The sequence below is a fragment of the Scatophagus argus genome, chromosome 6 (genome assembly GCF_020382885.2).
Source record: "Scatophagus argus isolate fScaArg1 chromosome 6, fScaArg1.pri, whole genome shotgun sequence".
NCBI lineage: Eukaryota > Metazoa > Chordata > Actinopteri > Scatophagidae > Scatophagus > Scatophagus argus.
Window position 1 is genome coordinate 18,757,322 of NC_058498.1, and position 15,604 is coordinate 18,772,925.

General features: G+C 41.5%; 1 protein-coding gene across 1 annotated transcript in view; it reads left to right on the forward strand.

Annotated features, from left to right (window-relative positions):
• dab1a (DAB adaptor protein 1a) overlaps positions 1–15,604 on the forward strand; it is a 179,401-nt gene that overhangs the window by 51,921 nt on the left and 111,876 nt on the right. The window contains exon 2 of the mRNA XM_046390847.1: positions 14,727–14,751. The gene's annotated coding sequence lies outside the window, so the exon portion shown is untranslated. The remainder of the gene's footprint in view (positions 1–14,726; positions 14,752–15,604) is intronic.

Genomic DNA, 15,604 nt, shown 5'->3' on the forward strand with positions numbered 1-15,604 from the left:
AATATGTATGTCCTGCAGAAGGGCAGAGAAGAAGGATGAACAGTAGTGCTGTTTTACACACTGTTTTGCTGTCTCTTCCAGTCAAAGCAGAATGAAGTAGCACAGAGAAGTAAGAGAGAAAAAGGCTGCAGTAAAGAAAGGTGAGGGGGTCATCCGTTCTCTGTAGCATTATTCACTAGATATTACGTCTTTCTTTCCTGCATTTTACATCCTCACCTACTCCCAGTGGGACATGCTGCCTTCCTTTCTTTCTGTTTCTTTCTGCTCATCTCTGCTCAGCAGGAATAATAAGCCAATGTGATGAAACCAAATGAATACAAGTGACTGCAGCAGGGGGGAAAGATGTCAGAATTTACAAAAGCAGAGTGACCAAGAAAGAGAAAGATAAATGGCTCCCACCATTTATACCCAACTTGTTGCAGTATCGCTTGCTTTTAATGGCTCTTAGCAATTAGGCTAGATCTCACTTTGTACTTTCTGTCTTTATGTCTCAATCTTTGTGCCTATCAATTAATGTCTGAATAGATGAAGTGATAAAAAGCAGAAGGCAGTTGGAGCAGAGTGAGCAAAGGCAGGCAGGGAGGGAGAACGAGCATGTGATGTCTGGATATAGATGGTGTTTTTTAGGCCGCTGTGCTCTGTTACCAAGCAACACACAGAAAAGTCCTTAGTCACTGGGTTTCTGTGGTGAAAGCAGCTGATCTCACCAAGGTACAGGTGAAAGGTCAACACAGCCCTCCTTCCAAGAAAATATTGACACAAAGCAAATACGACAACTGCACAAGACAGTCAGAAAAATGTTGGAGTTTGGTGCCGTCGGTGGATTGGGGGAAATGTGTGTGTTTGTACGCTTTTATTCATATTCTGTATGCAGCATGTGCCTATGGTTATGTATGTCCTTGATGCTGTGTGCAACAAGCATGTTTGTATGTGTATATAGTTGAAGTGACCGAGTTAACCCTGTAGAGTGTGAATCTGAATTATTCATAGTGTGAGAGCCCATGAGACCCTCTATGTTCAGTGTTACAAATGACTACCTTCCTCCCTGCATGCGGACGCAGACTTCACACTTCAGCATCTGAATGTCGAGGGTGGTGGATTCATGTTTATTTTATGTTCTTACAAGTGTAGAAACTTCCCAAGTGTCGCAAATTATGCACTGGAATATAAATTATAATGTCACTGTTGGGCGGTCAGCATCTCCACTACAAGGGACAAAATAAAAAACATTGTTAGATGAAGAATATTTTGACATTATGCAGATTATTAGTGGGCTCTGAGGAGACAAAGTTCTCAAAGCACAACATTAGGGCGATGCTGCTGGACTGGGAACCAGAGGGCCAGACAGGACCCAATAGAAATGTTTTGCAGAATATACTGACTCAGTGTTCAGCATCATTATTAACTGAATGCAAAGATGGAAATCCCACAGAACTGGAAAGAAACAAGACTAAAATCTGAAGTAATCATCTTTCAGGTTAATCCAAACAAATTAAAGAATAGGGCCTGAAGAAAGATGGAGAACAGGGAAAAGTAATAGCAAAAAAATAGCTAAGCAGTTCATAAAGGTGTTGAACCAAAAAAATGTATTAATGCTAAAATGTAAAATATATGAATATACCGTATGTTTGGCCGTTTGGCTTTTTAATTTTCACTTGGAAGAACAGCAGAAGAAAGGTCCTTTTAAATTGTGCCTGAAAGGGAAGTCAAACACTGTTCAAATTGACTGGTTTACATGTTTACAATGAGTTGATAGTGATCAGTATTCTCACTGGTAGACACAAGTAAAACCTTTGCCAACTGGTCACAGTCATTTAGGAGTTTGTTTATGTTCTGCTTTATTATTTTTGAATTAATAAAGTGCATGTGCATGTGTATATGCAGCAAAATTCCGTGAGAGTGGGATTGGCATGTTTCATCACAGAAGTGAGACATGTGACAACTGGCATTGTTGTTTCAGTGCAATTAACTGGCGAGGAGTCAACATCACCGACAGTGAGACTTAAACACGCATTTGCTGTAATCAGTGTTGTTAATCAGTGGAGAAGCAGACAGACAGTGGGTGTATGGTGACTCAGCTCCTTCCACATCGTGTCTCATTGTGTGTGTGTCTGTGTGTGGGTTGGCCGGCAGTTCCCTGCAGCCCTAAAGATTGATGGGGGAAACCTTCAGTGACTCTTGATGATGACTCATAGAACTCACAGTCGTGAATCTGCATCCACACACACACAGACACACACACTGTGTGCATTGTGTTATATTTGCACAGCGCTCCTCACTGCGTGTATGTGGCCCTGATTTTACTGATTTACTGGATGAATTAATTGGTGAATCTGCGCTAATAGCACATACGCAGACACGCACATTCACACACTCAGAATACTTGAACATGCCACATACATTCACACATCTCAGTTCAAGTATGCACACTTCTGTTCGTATTAACAGCAATCCAAATGGCTGCCACTCGGCTCCTGTCAAGCAGTGGGAGGGAGGATGGAGGGAGGAAGACTGCCAAAAACAGTGTATCAAAGGAGAAAAGAGAGGGAGAGCGACAGAGGAGAGGCATTGGGAGACGTGACTGTTATATACTGTCTGTCTCCAAATAGCAATTGTTTCATTTCTCCAGCTGGCATGTGTCTTGTTTAGTCTGTGTTCTTCCAACATGCTAAATTGTTTGTGTTCATGTGTAAGGAGGACGTTGAGGACAGATGACTGGGTCAGAGAACAGTCACTTGCTTCCATGCAGCTGCCTCTAATCATCATGTCATGAGGGAGATAATGAGTGTCGAGGCAGAGACTGAAGCTGTTATAGTCAAAGCTTTTCTGACTCCTGGCCCCGCTTTTAGCTCTCAAAATTCTTTTGACCCCAGCAATCGGAGTTGTTGCATGCTGTCAGAAACTATTTCATCAATGGAGTGAACAGGTAATAATTTTAGCGTCAAATGTAAAACAGGAACGTGCGTGACAACATGCTGTATAGCAGTTTCTTCAGCCTTCAGCACCAATGAGATGGGTGTTGTTTCACACTCTCGTGTCTCTTGTGTCTCATGAGGGAAAGGATAAGGTTAGTGCACAGAGTGTGAGCGCCACGCAGGATTATTCAGATAGAGCAGGGATTTTCATCTGCTCCATCTAATGAACAGCTTATAATCAAATCCACATCAAGGCCGCGCTGCCTGCCTACAATGTGTGTCAGTGTGTAAATTCCAGCACGTGTGGTTCTGCACGTATCCCAAGAAGGTGGATTTTATTTGAGTACGAATTTAGATTTTTATAGCAAAGTTTAAAGTAGTTCAACAAATTAGGGCAATTACTCTGGTCTTTTTGAGATGTTCCACTGAAAGAGCTTTCTGTGTCTGCTAATTTCCACATACATTTTGAGTTAGAAACAAGTCTGGTCATAGATATGCATTGCATATCTCTGTGTACATTCGTTCTTTGTGTAAGTACAGCGAATGAATGAACATGACTCTTGTAGCTTGAACATCGATGTCAGCCTTGTAATCCAATCAGAGGGCCCGTAAATCAAATTACAGAGAGCAGCTAAGAGATGGGTGTGTCTGTGCAGTGCCAGGCACAGAGATGGAGCTGGGCTCTTTGCCGAGAAACACTGTTACAACAGGAACTATGAGGCAGCCCTGCAAAGGCAGCCATGTTGGTCAACTGATGTGGAAGATTAACACTGAAAATGAATGCCTGCAGATGGCAAATCAGGTATATTTAACAATCCCCCAATAGCAATTCTGTTGAAGTATGGATCACTGTAATAAGTAATAAGTCTTTCATTTTTACACAGTGGTGTGATATATTGAAATAAGTGACAGACACTTTCTCAACAGGAGCAGTTGGGAGAAGGAAATGAAAGGACGAGATACACAATAATCTTCTAATGAAAATGTTCTCAAATAAATGAGGAGAGAAAAAATTCTCCTCCTGCTTCCTTCCATTCAATTCATGTTCTTATGTAGACAATGCATAGCATCACATTAAGATGTTTTGTTACTATTTCACAGTCTGTCCTAATGCGACACCATACAAATGGCTGAGGACAGCACGTGTGTGTTCTGTGAAGAAGGATGGGATGGGGAATATGAGAGACAGAGAGAGCGGCTGCTTGAGTTAAATTTGAAAACTAAATCCTTTTTGTGTGATGCCAAATCATCACAAACACAAAGAAAATGTGAAGCAAAGAATGGGAGGAACAAAGGGGAAGAGATACTGTAAAGGCTATAAAATATAGAAGCAAAACAGGAACAAAAATGTAGTTGAAATGAGATTGAAAGCAAATATATGAAAGTAACAAAGTGCATATGGTACTTGAATGTAATTGTATGTCTTTATTTCACTACCTATCTCCATTTCTCCTCCCATTTGTTTCTCTGCACAAACAGGTGCAGATGCAGGAAGTGGTATTGAAGCTCTAGCTAATGCTTTGGAGATGGAAAACAGATCTCACTTGTGTGGTGTTGAACTAAAATGCCACCTAGCCCCAAAGTTCTCATCTAAAAAGCCCACAAGTACAATTATCTAATTCCACATGGCTGCTGAAAGGGTCTTGAGAGACGTGGTTTCACTTTGAATAAGGTTAGCTGCTGCAATGCTGCTGAATAAGGTTAGTGCTGCCCTTCTATATCCACATGGGGTTAGCAATTGCAGCTTGTGCTTTGGTAATCATTGCATTTGTTCTCTGCTGAATGCTAACGTCGATGCTAACCCAGTTTCATCAATGCTAACGCTGTCTCTCAAATTGAATTAATTCACAGGAGGATGTCAACAATAACCCCTAGAGCGCGTACGAGAGGGAACAGCTGAATCCCGAGTGTCTTTGCTTCTTTTTGATTCTGATACAAACGAAGCCTCGCCTCGTCTCGCAGTGCAGACTGTGTCTATTTAAATGTGTCTTTACAATCTTCCTCCTTTTTACTGAAAATCAGACACATATTCACTCCACATGCCGCAAAGATTTAAACTGATTTGAAAAAGCAGACGTATGTGCGCAGGTGTCATGCATATATGTAAGTGTGTGTGTTGTTGCAGGGTAAAGTTGATGTATAAAGTAGCTAAAAATGTCTTCTCTCATCACAACAGACTGGGTTGTATAAATCAAGCCTGTTTAAAGAGGTATTTGTGTGTGTGTGTGTGTGTGTGTATGTGCGTGCGCATGCATGTACTGTACACACACACACACACACACTAGTGTGTTCATGCATGTGCGTGTGTGAACATGCATGCCAGAATGGATTATTTGCTGTGTGCAAGAGATCCAATAGGCTCAGTCAATTCTAATGAACCAATTATAGTAAGGTCTTTTCCTCTTCTTCTCTTCCACTTGATAGTGAAAGTCATACTGTGGACTAAGCTGCTTTGCTTTATTACATCTCATTAACTTGACCAAAACAATGTTTGAAGTCCAAACCAGCTGTTTAAAAAGAACATGGTATTGAAATAAGGCCCAGTCCCAAAGTTAACCAATTAAGTGCTAGACTAAAAACTAGATTTATTGTTTAAATAAGCATTGCAGTAATGGCTCCGAAGGAGAGCTGTCTGATTCAACTCATCTATTTGATTCCTAAAAGCTCCATTGTATGCATGAACTTGAACCTGTCCCTTTGCTGCAGCAATTCCATAGACATTTTTCATTGAGACTGAGGCAGATGTTGTTGATTAAACTTGAACCAAGTATATTGAGTCTACATGTTATGTTGTTGTATGGTTTGTACCTCTGACTGCAAGGCCATTGGGATGTGTTTTCTGTTCTCTAAGCAAGTTTGTGTCAGGCGAGTCCTTCAGTATTACTTTATCTGCAAGAGCTCATTTTCTGTTTGAAATGCTACACACCAGCAATTACTATACTGGGTGCCATCGTTAGCATATCCAGCGTGCAGCACCTTGTTCTGGAGATGAGATAATAATTTTGGTGCTGTCACAGCAGTTCATGGCACAGGTGTTCATTGTGCCAAACTTGGAGCATTCAGAGGATTGCTTTACTGAAGGTGTTTGTGTCTTTGGGTTTACATTAAATTGTTTGTTCACTGTTTTTTTGTTTCATACTTAAAATATGTCTGTACTGTGTGTTGCCATAGGAACCTAAAAGGTCAATAGGATGTCTTTTCAGTGGGAATCAAAAAGCTCTGTGAAGGAGACACATTTTCCTGTCTGAGCAACAGAGAGAGAGAGAGAGAAACTCTTTTCCATTGATTCTCCTTTTTTACATCTTGAGTCTTCCCATTGTGGTTGGTCCCTCAGTCTCAATAAACTACTTTTTACAATCCTCCTCTCCTCTCCTCTCCTCTCCTCTCCTCTCCTCTCCTCTCCTCTCCTCTCCTCTCCTCTCCTCTCCTCTCCTCTCCTCTCCTCTCCGTCTTTCCTGTCTTTCCTCACTGGTTTATAGACAGATCTCATCTCCTCTCTTGCACCAGACATTGTACTTGTAGAAAGGCGTTCTGATCGACACTGACAGCCATCTAATTGGCCTTGTACCCCATCCCACCCCCACCCCACACACACATAAAGCAATTTGTGGTATAGTGTGCCTTTCGTTGTGCTCTGGCTGTAGCTAGTAGTGTCTTATCAACTTACAGCTCGATAGAGTAGTTCAGAACAGAGGATTTCTGTCAAAGATGGGAGATGAGAAGAGGAGGCGGGAGGAAAATGAGCAGGGTGAAAGGTACAGAGGGCAACCTTTCCTTTACAATACATTTTCAGAGGTGTTTTTGTGTGCTGGCATGCCAAAGAGTGTGTACTCACGTTACTGATGCATGGAGGGGCTTCACAAATAGCAGCATTATAAAATTTTGTCACTCGAATTTATGCGTATCTGCACAAACAGTATTAGAGAAAACATCTTCTGTCCACTTTTGAAAGAGCATATTGTATTGCATTAGTAAGGCATTTTATTAAGCAATAAAATGAAAAACACAAACAATCCGCTTCACATGTGCGCACAAACAAACAAAGGTGTGCACATTCTCACGCACACGTACAGAGTTTGATGAGACAGATGGCAAACGGCTGGTGGATGAACCAAACTGTCCGTGTTATCTTTAGGTGTAATGGTGCGGTTAATGATTCTGCTTTGCTTGAATGCTATAGAATATTACATAAATTACAATGTATGCATTATCAGTTAGTGAAAGAGACAGAAGAATTTATCTTAGTTTGAGTAGCTGTTCATTAGCTCTCTCTCCCAGGCACCGAGCGATATGAGAGTTGAAATCAGCTAGACAAAGCATCAAAGTTTTGCCCTGAAACTCGGTCTGTTTTTAGCCTGACCCGATTGGATTAGCTGGTTATTAGGATGCGGTGCTGAGCTTCAAGGCTACAGCATGTTTTATAACATCCAAACCTCATAGTGGGTGGATTCAGCTACATGTCCTTGGAGAGAGAGACAGCAAGAGCGACAGACCGACTGACTGTGTGCGCGTGTGTGTATGTGCATGTGTATTGGCATGTGTGCGTATTCAAGTGTGCCAGTGTATTGTGGTGTATTTTGTGTCTGTTTGAGGAGGATCAGATGGACAAACCTCCTCAGAGTTTATTGATTGTGTACTATCCTGTTTCCCCCCTAGGGACAATACTACACTCCCTCACTACCTTCTAGACTTTTGTGTGTTTTTTTAGGTGTTTGTGTGTATGTTTGTAATAACCTACATGAGCACTTTCAGGGACTGTGTTATGTTGCTGCTGCTACCTCTATGTTATTCCCCTGAGAATACACAAGGCACTGGGATTATCCCAGACAGTCTCACATCACCTGAACCAAGTCATCAGTCACTTCTTTCTCTGTCTGTGTGTGTGTGTGGAGGAATACATGCACACATAATCTATATCTTTATTCTGTGGTGTGACAAGATGAGAGGATTTGTGAACATACAAAGCAATGCATCTTTGTCTATGCAGGTGTGTGTGTGTGTGTGTGTGTGTGTGTGTGTGTGTGAGAGCGTGTGCAGGTCCGTGATAGCGTGTGTGTCTGTGAAATGTAGTTTTCTTTCCTCCTGCTCATGTGGGAATATGCTGTGATGCTTACCTGCAGTATAGAGAAGAATGTTTTGTTGAGGACTGCATAAACAAAGACCAAGAAGGCCAAGATTAAACCTCATGGAAGCTACAACAATAATCATTTTCATAATCTACACTTTTTCCCTTATTGATACATAAAAAGAAATGTGACAGGGTGCTTTGCAAATTAAAACCAAGTACTATTTTTACATAATCCCTATCAGTCAATTAGCAGTAAACCTAGTAGGCTGCAATAGGACGTGCTGGAAAAGTACAGGTGTTACTAACAGCTTCAACAATGGATTTGTTCTATTCAAGTCCTGGTAAGCCATGACAGTAAGCCAGCGTGCACAGTACCGGAGCCATTAAACTGAAGCAGCTAAATGGAATTCAGTCATCATTAATTTAAGTTTCAAACATCTCACTTCACAGGATGAGACAAATGTATTCCATACTATATGTGTATGTGTTTGTGTACATGAATGAAATTGCTGCTGTGCTGTATGCACAATACAATATAGATAATCTATGTGCGTAACAAATCTCTTAACACATTTTTAGTTTGCGATATAGCTTTCTCGTTAATGAGCCTAAGAATGAAACAAACCAAAATAACACTCTCATGTTGAAAGTGAACATCTTGAGGCTGCAGTGATCAACCTTGGAGAAATGAGCTAAACTACTGCAGAATGCGGTGTTTTTGTTTGAGGCGAACATCCCCTTAAGTCCGTGAAGGAAAAACTTAATCTATGAAAACATCCTTCTTTAACTTTAGTAACTTTGTGTCACAGTTTGTACTCACTATGTGCTTTTCTTGTCTTTTAAATATAAAACAACAAATGTTTTGGCGAACGTACACTTTATTATGTTGAACAACCTATAACTGAGGCTGTTTCTTTTGCTTTTGGTGGCAAAGTTGTTTTAACTAAAAACACAGAAATGAATTTAAAAGAACAGATTTCTGATTAATGTTGGTTTCTGAAAGGGGGACAAAGCTAATGTGAAAAATCGTTGTGGTCGTCATGGTGTGCTAAGTCAAGTTGAAACTGAGGCCACAAATTATGCAGTTTATTTCTGGTACCAGTACAGATCTGTAATTGTGTGGGTATGTGTGTCTGTGTGTGAAAGAGAGAGAGAGAGAGAGAGAGAGAGAGAGAGCTCACAAGCGTGCACCTTACCTTTACGCTGTTTTAGTGCTTGGGGGGGGGATGCCCGTAAGACACAGCCAATCAAAAAATCCAGACTCAAAAGTCAGGGGTCAGAGGTCAGGGCTGCAGTGACAGGAACACACTCTCCTCCAGCCAGGTCTCATCTAAATGCTGCTCTGAGGTCAGATCTGTGATTGTCGCACTGGTTTAAGGATTGCTTGTTGGGATGGAGAGCTGATTTGTGTTCAGACAGAGAATAACGATTTATCGAGCTTGGCTGGGGAGGGGTAAAAGGTGAGGTAATTGGTTGTAAGCTGAAGATTTGAGGGTATAAGAGCAATGAATTGTGGTCTCAATTGTGTCCCATAGGTCACAGATAATGTAGCCATGCCCCGTTGACGCAGCACAGTAGCACAGTTATGCAGTGTTTTAACCTTATAAAAGATACATTTTTATTTTAGAGAAGGACACTCCAATCTCCAAACATTGGCAGCGACTGTTTTATGCTTGCTTACTAACAGACTTCACTAAATAAATTAGGATGGAGGGTCTAAAATTTGGTGCCAATATAACTTCAAGTCTAATTTGTTTTCGACCGTAACACTAAATTGAAGGGATCGAAATAGTCCAAGCCCTGGCAAATTTGTAATAGACTTTGGATCACTGCTTCATTATATATCTCATTTTCTTTCTCTAAAATTGTGGTGCATGTAATTTCCTTGCAAATAGCCAAAAAGGATATATTAGTGTTATCAGGCTTTGGGCTCTGATCTGTGCGGACATATTTGAAGGTCAGACCTCAGAGAGGAAATAGAAAAAAAGAGCATAATTTAATCTCAAGTGTATAGTTATAAAACTAGACTCACTAAATGAACAGCAGGGACAGCGTACGGCCCATTGTTTTAAAAGCTGATAGACTAATTGTATTACAACAAGGACCACTTTGGAATAAGAGAACACTTCCAGAGAAACATAATGAAATAGAAACTGAATGGATGGAGGGGCGTGCTATGTGTGTGTGTGTGTGTGTGTGTGTGTGTGTGTGTGTGTGTGTGTGTGTGTGTGTGTGTGTGTAGCAGAAAACGGCAGAGAAACACACTCCCATGACAGTGTATTCATTTGTGAGGCTCCATGTCTGTTTGTTCCTTTTCCAAGTGTGTGATGTACGTGTGTTTGCTGGCTGTGTTTTGTCTCCCACACAGGCTAATAATTGCTAATGTGTTAGCTGTTTTGGTGCTGTTTTCACATAAAGTGCCAGACGAAGGAAAGCAACGCCACTTTAATTTGCACCTTGTCTTTAAAAACATGTCAACAAAAGTGAGAAAGTACTTGCACAGTGTTAACCAAACCCTCAGGGAATGGTCCTGTAAAAAAAAGGCTTGGATGGTACCAGTTTAAAAAAATAAGTGTGAGAAAGGGGAGAGATGTGGGCATCATTAAGAAAGAATATAGTAAATTCTCAGAGAAGACTGTAACAAATGTGTTGGCGTAGAAATGGTGCTCTGACTTATTGTATTTTCTTCCCAAAGATGCAGCTCAGATGCAGATTAAAAATGACGGATTCATCTAAGGCTGAGCTGCTACAGATAGATATGTGAAACAAATGGCCGGCAATAAGAGACACAATTTTGTTCCTAATGTGGGGGATTGGGCCTTTGTGACAGTCTCTATAAAAAGCCTTAACGTCCCCCCTCAGTGACTCCCCTGTCCCAAAGCCTCTTCATACATATACATGGCTGCTAAAGAGATGGCTCATGAATACTATCAGGGACACGTCCTCTGATAGGATTGTCTGTGGTCCCTACGTGAGTGTGTTTGACAATGTGTGCTGCCTGTCATCTTAAATGCTGTTTCTGGCTGTATGTATTCAGCTGTTTTGCATGCTCGTCTCCGCTCGCTGTGTCATCCCTGCCGCAGACGTAGCAGTTACCAGTGAAGCTTTGTGTTTATCAACCTTAGCAGTTGTGTATTTTTTAACCACCGGTGCCTGTACAGGTAGCTTCACCAAGCTTGGTTGATAATGGTTTCTCCATTAAAAAAAGGATTAACTAGGGTTATCCCTCAGTATTTATATATGTGTGTGTGTGTGTGTGCATATGTGCCTGTAGGTTTTTTAATCTTTGTGTGTGTCCATGTGGGTGAAATCTTTTAATGTAACTGTTTATCAGAGGAAAAGCCTGAGGGCAGAAATCTCTTTCTCTCTGTGACACACTCGCTCACAAACACACATACATGCCCTTTAATGAAATATTAGCTGTTATAGAATTGTGTGCTCGGCCTTGGTTGTGAGTCTTTATTAGTAGTGACTTGGTATTGTGTATGTTAGGCTGCAGATGCCAGCTTTCTCTTTATTACACTGTGCAGTAACTGAGCTGGAGCACTAGTCCCAAGCCTACTCTCTTTCTTTGTGTGTGTGTGTGTGTGTGTGTGTGTGCGTGTGTGTGTACACCTGTGGCACCTGTCATGAGCATGCTGTCTAATCATCTAATGTGTCACTCTTCACAGTGGAACAGATTCCATTCTCTGGTCGCTGTCGCTCTACCAGGGAGCCATCACACCTCTCTGTTTAGTCAGTCAGTCTCTTTTAATTGCACTGCAGTGAGTATGCATGTGTTTCTCAGAGATATGACAGGATAACACAGCACTCTGTTCTGTGTATTTGAATTAGTAAAGTATATGAGTGTAGCAGCTGAACCCATCTTTACCTTTTCACACCTACAACAAACAGCAGTCAGACGAACAAGCAACTCAACTTTCAACACATAAAGATGGAAAAAAGAAAAGCTGCCTGTTTGAAATGTTGTATTCACACGGTGGATATTAGGTGCCAGTAGTAAGTACTCGACTTGTGTCATTTTTATTGCTTTAACCGGAATAGTCTATGTGTGTGTAGACACACACAGTCTATGAGTGGATTTCTGACACTGTGTCTTATTTTCCCTCCTCCCAAATCCTTTTCTCACAGAAGCAAAAAGCTGATTGGCAGCTTTCTGTGTCAAAGAGTCAGAGCAGCATTTTTCACATGACAAGTAAGCTGCCTTCAGATCTGCTTGTGAAGACAGCATTTCATATTGTGTGTGTGCGGGGGTGTGTGGGTGTGTGTGTATGTGTATGTTGACAGGGGGTTGCTAAGTATACAGGAGTTGCCATAAATTATTGTGTATTTACTATGTTTACTTTGATAAACAAATCTGATTAAGGTGTTGAGCCACAGGGCCTTTTGATGCGGTGCTTCTCAAAATAGCTTTTTTTTTGTAACTTCTCCAACTGACAACTGAACATTTTCTGCAGACTCTGTGGTGTCTTTTTTCCTGGCACTGAACATTGTATCTGAATCCAAACATCTAGAGCTGCTCCGATAGAGAGTTTACATTACTGTCCAGCAGGAGAAGATGCTCACAAGGTTTAGATGCTACTTTTGAACACCAGCTCGATGTCAAAACTTTGTGACAGGACAAAGCTTATACAGGTTTGATTAATTGGAGCTCGGCTCATGGGCACAACACTTGATGATGACAGTGACTGGATTGCTACTGGGGCACTGCTGTGACTGGAGCAGTGAGAAGTTTGGCGGCGTGTGACGAAAGAGGCCATGCTCTGTGACAGACCTGGCTCCAACGCCGTCTAAAATATATGACTCCAGGTGATGCGCAGTGCTAATTAAAATTGATTACATATCCCTGCTGGTTTTGTGCCCTTCAGTAATAGCTCTCCTCTGTCTGCACTCTCGTTTCATTCATTCTCCTCATTTTAACAGCTTTTCGTGTACGCTTGTCCCTGCTCTTTTGCTCCTTTTTCATTTGGTTCTTTACGTTTCACTTTAAGACAAGCAGGTTGTCGATGTGTCTGATAATGATAGTAAGGATATTGTTCTTCTCTACTGTGACACAACATCATACACACATCTGTGCACAATCACAGGCACTCACAGGCACTAGGGTTTCTCTGCATGACCTTATTAAAAGAAGTCATCATCGCTGGAGGAAAGAAGCTAAGTGCTTGTGGAGAAAATGACACCGCTGCTAATGATGACTTTGCAATGGCTTCCTCAATGAGCATTAACGACCCTGATAGAGAATAGAAGATGTCAAATGAGAGGCGATAAGAACAAAAAGAAAAGGACTGAGGGGAGAACAGGTGCAACTGACTTGGTCATGTGGTGAGAAGAGGAGATGCTGAAGATGCCCAGTGCAATAAAAGGGCTGCAGGCTGAAGTGTCAGGTGAAACCTTGGCAATGAGAAACAGACCACAGACATCTATACATCAGCTCCTCGTTCTCCTTGACCACCTGTATCTCTGAGCCATTCTGTCAATGTCTCAACCAATAGATTGATGCGGGAAACATTTTCACTCTGAGCTCTCCCCTCAGTCTTTTTTCATAGCTTTATTTTTCTCTGTCTCAGACTGTCTGCCTCCAGTAGCTCTCTTCACATCCTCTCATCGCTCTGCAGGATCCACAGCATTCACACAGAGTCCATGGGTTTATGCGCAGGTTTTGATTTGTGTTTCTGTATGTGAGCAGCTGGGTGTGTTTATGTGTGTGTGTCTGTTTGTTTTGTGTATATGGGTGCCACCTGCATGTAGCCATGTGTCTATCTCTACCTGCCCAGGCTTGGGATTAAATGTCACTCTCGTAGATTGATGCTCTCTCTGATAGAACGCCACAGCAAGAATGAATCCATCGCAGTGCACAGGTGGGAATAGAACGACACACTTGGAAAAAAAAAACCCAAAATGTTGAATATCAAGTTCAGAGGGCTTGTGAGTCTTCCTCACAAGCAAAGGGGCGTGTTGATGGCCCGTATTCAGCATAAGATGGGATTCTATGAGAGAGCACCAGCAGAAAAGGGCAGGAAGGAGGTTAAATGCACATTTCAGCACATGCAGGGGTCACGCACTGGTAATGTGCTGCGCGTGGCTGGCAGAGCGCCATGCGAAAAGGGCACACTTCTATAGTTTCAGCAAAGTGGAAGAGCAGGAGAGGGCTTGTGGGTGTGAGGGTGAGTGTGTTTGGGCATTTTTGACAATGCAAACATATATGAGTATGTGGCTGTGTTTTTTGTGTATGTTTGTGTGTGTGAATAGAGAGAGAGAGAGAGTCTAAGTGTATAAAGAGTGAGTGACTCATGGCGGAGGGCAGGGAATGATGTAGGGTTCCTCTGCTGCGGTTCTGGCATTCCTCCATTTGTTGCGAATGATTTTATGAGACTCCCCTCTCTGGATGACCTTGCTAATGTCTGCGTGTATGAGCATTTTTATATATGTGATATTTGATAACCTGTCATTATTCATTTATCAAAACCGCCAAATATTTACTGTGTGAAGTTTCTAAGATTCCTTCCTTCTAATTTAGTTCAGTGTGAATTCAGTAATTTTGGGTTTTGGACTGTCTTTCAGACAAATTAAGCAGTTTGAGCTGTGAGAAATTGTGCCAGATTTCCTGACAATTTATAGACTAGACAAATAACCAGCATGTTAATGAAATCTAAATGTCACTACATATAACAATCACAGTTAAATGTATTTGCAACAGCTATAATGTTTTGATGTACTGATGTCTATTTTTCTCTTTCCAGCTCTCCTCTGGAACAGCTGTAAGAAGTGAGTTCCTTCTTATCATTATTTCTGTCACCATTCACCATATGACGTGACTGATACTGAACAAGCTGTGTTTTGATACAAAGGCAAATAAAGTGCATGGAGGACTATTACATGGCTCCTTTTTTCACCATAAATTCTGGTTTAACATCCAAAATGTCTCTCAGTCTTTCTTGTGGGATTTTATGGTTGCAGACAACAGTAACAGTGTGTTTGCAGTACAGCCACAAGGGCTCCCTCAGTAATACCAGATTTCTCATTTCTGGACTGAAAAAGACCTGCATGCTACATTTGTGGGCATTAAGTCTGAAGTAGTCATGCTGGAAAATGTAATTCATTTCACAAAGTCCCATATTGTCCGGACTCTCAAGTTTATACATGAGCCTATCTGGCCTCTACAAATCCTCAAAAAGTGGAAATGTTCTCAGCGAGCAGCAGCAACAGAGGAGCTGTCCTTGGTGCTGAACTCGCAGGAGATTTGAAAACGGGAATTTACTGTCTCTGCTTGGGTTTTTCTGCTGCAACACTGGGTAATAAATGTGCTGTGTGGGACACATGATTGCATCTAAGACATTATGAGAAGCCAGTCCCGCTTTTATGTCGAGTAGACAGTTTGTGGCAGAACTCAGGAGATGAAATTTGTTGTTTCACACTTTATGTTTTTGTGGCTTCTGCGACTGTTTGTCTAAGTTTTATTTTCTTTCTCGCTCATATGCTCACAGCGTGTGCATGCGTGCGTGTCTTTCTCCCTCCCTCTTCCTGATGTTGTCAGTGTTTATTTTTTGCCAGATCCAAATATTCTAAAACAATCAATCGTGGTTCAACATGTTTTCAGTGTTTGATGATTGGCTTATGC